Here is a 6000-nt window from a genome sequence, read left to right as displayed (position 1 = left end):
AGAATCACTCAAGGCTTAAACTGTCTGCTGTCAGCTATAAAGTGCTGTTGAGCGGCAGCTAGAAGCACTTGTATCCTGTCAGTCCGAGTTGGTCTCCATCATCGGGACTTTCGGAGAGTCTGACAGGTGATTCAGCATGTAGGATCAGTGTGGCTGCTGGTCAACGGCAGGCGGGGGCGGAAAAGAGGCAGCTGGTCGGTGTGTGAAGGATCTGTTTGACGATGAGGAAGAAGAGAGAAACAGAGTGAAGTGTAAACATTTCATCTGTGTAACTACCGTTCATCACTTATGTATAACTTCTTTAAAATTCCGATTTGGCCTCAATGAAAAAATAATAATTTCTTTATTTTGAAACAATTAGATGAAAATATTCTTGTTAACTTACAAAAGTTGTCTTAAATGTTTGGGGGGTTTTTTGTCAGATTTACTTCACATCAGCAGGGCTTGATTTTAGCAGTGAAATATATTTAATACCAGTTTTCTGAAACAGCATCTGAAATACTTACCCAATTGCAATGTGAGATGACGACACTACAACTCCCATGAGCACTGCTGCACACAGTGTTTGGTGACGACACTGCTGACAGGGCCAGACTTTGTCTCCTGCTTTGAGAGCCTGACGGCCCCCGTTGTTTAAGGCCACATTACATAATTTAGAGAAATAAAGGTTCACTCGGACCTTTTTTGCTCTCTGTTGTAGACAGTTTTTCAGGATCTGAGTCACAAAGTAGCGTCAGAACTCCCGTAACTTTTTAAAAGTGAGGACGATTATCTGATGGGGCTCATTTAAGCTTACAATGCACTGGTCTAATCAGCAACACTCACGGTGGAGCAGGGGAGAGGAGGGAGGGTGGAAAGGAGCGCATGTAGAGAAGAGAAGAGAAACTGAAACTTAACTATGGTCACAGATGTATGGAAGAGAATAAGCAAATATATTTATAGGACCGCTAGATGTCTTACGGCGGAGTCGGCAGAATCATCCCCAAGCAGCCATATTGGGACAGGAGGCTGTACTTTAGTCGCAGGCAAGGTGGATGTTTTACTCACTTAAACACCCGTAACTCACTAAATTCTTGACGGTTTAACAAACATATTGATTTATTACGAGCCTTATTAACATGGCTACCCACGGGCTCAATAAAACTCAAATTTGAATTCAATAGTTTTAATTATTTGAAGTATGCAGTAATATAACTACATCTCTGAAGTTTCTAACAAACCAAGTCATTTGAAAATCGGTTCAAAATTGAGCAATCCGAAGTTATTTCAAAGTCCACTCTCCACTGACTTTAATGCTATGAGGGATCGAGCAGCCAGGTTTCCCAAGATGTTTCTGTTTTATCTCAGTATTCTGATATCAAAATCAGGATTCTGAGACTTAGGTAAAACTGTGGCTTTTTTTTCTCATTTCTGACTTTAATCTCACAATTCTGGAGAAAAATTTAGAAATTACATTTAAAGAGGTTGTAAATCTAGTTAAACAACTTTAGCATGCTATAGTCAACTTTCGCCATATTAAACATAAATATCCAAATACAAAATTGTGGCTAGTGAAAATGCTGAATGGCTAGTAACTCTAGGAAACCACAAGCCTCAGTGGCTGGCAATTTAAAAAGTTAATCACTGATGGAGAGCCGGCTGTGGACTTACACCAAGAAGTCATGAAGGAATCTAAATCAGTTATAAAACATCAAACGGAGTACTAACAAAACTTGCTGGGAGTCATGTGAGGCAAATTTTAAGATTAAAGAAAGCTGCATTCTGTAAAGTAAAAAACTATAGGGATTGAAATTCTAAAATCCCTTTAAATCCCCTTAAAATTTGTTTTTATCTACTTTAGAATTGTATATTTGTAGGACTGAGAAAGAAGCGCAGAGATTTTAGAAACAGGAGCCTTTGGATGTAAAGCCTCAGCGCGAGTGTGATATAACCCCGCCTGATGCTGTGTTCCCAGCAGCCCAGCAGATAAAGCAGCTCACAGTGAGCCATGTGAGAATGCAAAGCAGGCCATCTGATAGCAGCGAGCAGAAGGTAGGAAGGAGGCGTGTGTCTGTGAGAGGCAGCCGAGGAGCATTTGTCAGGAGACGGTGACAAAAGGGGGTTGAAGGGGCCTTGCTCGACGCTATTCAGAGACAATTTGTAAGCCCGGCTGTTGAAGCCAGGCCAAAGACTGGCGAACAGCTGGAGCCCTGCCGTGATTGATAAATGTGGGCCTCCAAGAACTTCATTTTGATATGAATGAAGACAAAAGCGCGACAACATTCTGTGAGTGTTTAATATTACTGTCATTAAGTGGCGACAGTGGACAATCCCCACCCCCCCATCCTCAGCTGGGGATACACAACGCCAAAAGGGAGGTCAGAGCCCCCTGCTAATTAACATTTTTATGACAAAATACACTTTTTCCTGCAGACTTGTAATTAATTCAGGTTTCAAGCAGGTTGATTAAAGGGACATTTCATCAGGATGTGAAGTTTTTATTTACATCAGGGAATAATACAGAAACAAGTAAGTTTAATAGCTTTTCAATCAAATTATTTTTGACTTTTTATGCTAGATTAAAGGCGCATTTCTCTTTTATAAATTTCAAAATGAAAGTATACTTAAAAACACCTCTCTTTTCATTTACTTATAATATGGCAGATGGCTGTTCACCAATGCCTCTGGTTCTTCTCAAGGTTTCTGCCTGTTCAACTTCTTCCTTGTTGCTATTGCAGAATCTTTATTCCCTGGTCTATTTATTTTAAATTATTAGTTATTGTCACCCAATGCTAGTCAGTACCATGACAACTTGTCCTCTACCTACTGTGATAGCGCCAGCTCTTCACTGGAGTTTTGTTACCATAACTCTCCCACCGTTTTTCAGTCATAAAAATTCACATGGCGATGGAAACCTAAGAATTTTCAAAAACAGCTTAAAACACAAGCATGTGACGTAGTCCCGCGACGCAAAACACTGGACATATTTGATAGTGCTCAACAGCTGTGCTTTCTGTCAATACCATAAAGAATACGGTTATTTTTTTTTTATTTTTTTATCATTATTATTGTTTTGTTTTAGCAAAATTAGAGTAAGACAAAGTGTGTGTTTTTGAGCTAAGTTAGTGTGATGACGTGCAGACCATCACAGACCATAAAATGACCTGACAGAAGCTGCTACAGGCAGCTCCATGTTGAGAGGGAAATAAAGGAGTAAATAGTACTTGTGACACAGTCCTGTTTTTTTAATTTGATTCCATACTTGACATATGTGTATAGTTTGCTTTTTCACTTTTTTATTGTTATTTAAATGGTTTGCATTTTCACTTTTCTGTTTTATAAATGTAGTCTGCTTTTGCCCCATTTTACCACATGGTTTGGTAATGCACTTTTCCCACTTTGTGTCTATGATTTGAATTTGTTTTACACTTTCTCACCTATAAATGTAGTTCATTTCTTCCAACTTTTTTTTTTCTAGTCTAGAAAAATTATTTAGATTGATTCTCAACAGGCTGTCGAGAACCTGTACAGTTTCTCGTTTCGTTTGTCAATCAAAACCTTATGTTCAATTGCAGTGTTCTGTGTCACTAAACTCCTACAAAAAAATTATTTTATTTTTTATTTTATTTTATTTGTTTAAACTGCTAATTGTTCCACCCCATGAGCAGTAATCATTTATCAGATGATAACAATCCAAGTTTATATACTACTGGAAGACGAGGCCAAAGCATTTAGACATGGGGCATTTTTGGACCATTTTACAGCCACAATAACAAAATATGTGTGAAACAGCTACTTTTAACCTCTCAGTAGGTAATGAAATGATATTTGTTTATTTAATAATTTATTTATTTAAATGAAGGCCCAAAATGCAAGCAGCATATCGCTTCTTAAGCTGTTGAGCAGCCCGGAAGTACGTGTGCTGTTATGCTGCTCTACTACCTGGATGTAAACAAGCACAGATGACACGTTGCAATTCAGCACAGTTTGGCAGTATGGACCTGGAATACGGAGGTTAAGTAGTAAGTTGTGTCCAGTCAGTCTTCAGATATAAACCCAAGGCAGGGGGGTGCTAGCTCTGCTCATGGTTGGCATATTCGGCAAACCAATTTAAAATGGATTTTTGAATTTTTGAAATTAATTACGCTTTATTTCTACCATTGTTTGAGGTTTTTTTTTTTTTTTTTTTTTTTTTTGTACATGTAAACCAGTTCAGATTTAAGTTAAAATGACAGAAAGACAGAGATTTCATTTTGCACATCCCTGATACGGAGTATAACAAAGAGTAAAATCCAGCCCTGCTCAAAGTTTAATGAGATAGCTATCCAATGTTAAGATTTGTCTCTATGTAATAAGAAATGCACTAATTTTTCATCTTTATGTGTTAAAAGTTTACTTTTCACCCCTTTAACTTTTACAAAAACCAGAGACAAGCCCTCCCCTCCTTCACTGATGTCTTTAAACTCTAATCTAATGACCCTGCTGGCAGTTTGTCATGCTAATCATGCAACAACCAAATTTCAGCACATATTGACGGCGCTCCATGAAAAGAGTTTCTCTGCTGCTCTGTCACAGGCTTTTGCAGATGTTGTGACCCATGCTGCCATGGGTCATTGAAGGCAGCGCTGACCAGCTATGATCCCTTCACTTACTGGGTTCACTGACTTTTAAACCTGCGGGAAACATCTTTATCAACAGCTGATCTTTAATCAATAAAGCTGAGCATTTGAAGCGTTAGACAACAAACAGGGAAACAGATGAAATCCACTGAGGTAATCCTTTTTTCTTATTGATTATGCTTTTCCAAATAAGCTGTTTTATCAACATAACACAGGATTTCCCATCTGTTTTATAGAATTGAGAGTAAACTATGCACATTCATCCCTGACCTATTTAATGGCTGGATTGTGCCGAAGACCCACGCTCAGGAAAATTGAAAAGTTTGCCATCATTAAGTGATATATATGGCTGTGACCGGAGTCCATAAAAATTGGGAATTGTTCTATTCTAATTTAAAATTCCATTTCAGGCCCTCCTCGCAGTGACAAAGGAGAACATCCATCCAGTAATACAGTGGAGAATTTGCTGCCAGGATTCACGATGAATGAGTGAATATTGATGAAGTTGAAAACTCCACCGGGTCTTTTTTTTTTTTCCACATCACTCCAGTGGAGGATGGGATAGGAGGAGGGGTGGGGCCTGTCGTGGGTTTCCATGGCGAGAGCCACCTTTCTCCATATTCAGAATCCCAGCGTTGTGTGCCGGGTCTCAAAAGGAGATCAATCTCACTTTGAAGCACGGGGGGCTTCATTTGTTTGTGAAGGATGTGAGGTGCTGCCTAAATGACGACGCCAATTCTTCAAAACCCACTCGCAGTTGACACTCGGTGCCTCTGAATTCATTGTTTTTTGGGAGGGGGTTCAAGTTCACAGACACTGGATTGAATCTGGCCCCACTTTGGAGGGGATTGCTCAGGATAAAGATCTGAGCGCTTGGAAGTCAGATTCGTTACTCAACCATTGCCAATTTTGTGTGGATCAAAAATCTGAACAAAGAGGGAAATGAGATCTGGTTGTGTGGAAAAGTCATTCTGTCATACCGTCGTGCAATTTGAATCTTCAGAGGACAGACGTGAGCTTAGAGGGATTTTTATTCCTTAATTTGAACATAGGGATTATATAACATAACATACTGTTAGACTTAGAGATAAAGGAGAATCATGTTATCTATGTCCAATAACTGCTACAGTTTTACTTTCCTTTTCTTTTTTTTTCCTTAATTGAAATGATGACTCACATTTCAAACCCAGTCTTCTTCCAAACATTACCTCTATAGATGAACATCCAACTTATTTACTTTTGGTCTCCAGTTTCTTCTGGTTAGACTTGCTGTCGGGATTCTTTTGGACTTATTTTATTTGTATACTTTCTTTTTCTCATGTTTTTTTAGAGTCATTTGGGAAAATGTAATTTTTGGACATTTTATTCTGTTTTTTTTTAAGTATTTATTTTTATTTATATT

The sequence above is a fragment of the Halichoeres trimaculatus genome, unplaced genomic scaffold (genome assembly GCF_033239565.1).
Source record: "Halichoeres trimaculatus isolate MK-OKI-2021-1 unplaced genomic scaffold, fHalTri1.1 fHalTri1_scaffold_23, whole genome shotgun sequence".
Classification (NCBI taxonomy): Eukaryota; Metazoa; Chordata; class Actinopteri; order Labriformes; family Labridae; genus Halichoeres; species Halichoeres trimaculatus.
Note: the sequence above shows the minus strand (reverse complement) of the source record.